General features: G+C 31.8%; 1 protein-coding gene across 1 annotated transcript in view; it reads left to right on the top strand.

The window, feature by feature from the left end:
* The window catches only part of ADAMTS18 (ADAM metallopeptidase with thrombospondin type 1 motif, 18), a 160801-nt gene that overhangs the window by 110149 nt on the left and 50098 nt on the right, over nucleotides 1-554 (top strand). The window lies entirely within an intron of this gene.

Genomic DNA, 554 nt, shown 5'->3' on the forward strand with positions numbered 1-554 from the left:
TTTAATTATTTTGGGTACATCATAGTTATACATATTTATGGGGGTACATGTGATGTGTTGATGCAGGTGTACAATGTGGAATGATCAAATCAGCATAATGAGATATCCATCACCTCTAGGCTTTATTGTTTCTTTATTAAATAACATTCCAGTATCATTTCTTTATTAGGCACATTTCATGGTTTCGGTTATTTTAAGATATGCAATAAATTATTGTTAACGATAGTCACCCTATTTGTGTTACTGAATACTAGATCTTATTCATTCTAACTATATTTTTGTACCCATTAACCATCATGACATTACCGTTCTCCTTTCCCACTTACCCTTCCCAGCTCTGTCAATCCACTCTCTAGCTCTAGCTCTGCGAGTTCAATTTCTTTCTTTCTTTTTTTTTTTTTTTTTTTTAGCTCTCACATGGGAGAAAATGCAATATTTGTCTTTCTCCATTTGGCTTATTTCACTTAATATAATGTCCTGTAGCTCCATTCATCTTCACTATGCTACCAACTTAAATTGTGTTGTAAATTAAATTAAATTAAATGTTTTCCAAG

Source organism: Colobus angolensis, unplaced genomic scaffold (genome assembly GCF_000951035.1).
Source record: "Colobus angolensis palliatus isolate OR3802 unplaced genomic scaffold, Cang.pa_1.0 Scaffold248, whole genome shotgun sequence".
In the NCBI taxonomy this organism is placed as follows: domain Eukaryota; kingdom Metazoa; phylum Chordata; class Mammalia; order Primates; family Cercopithecidae; genus Colobus; species Colobus angolensis.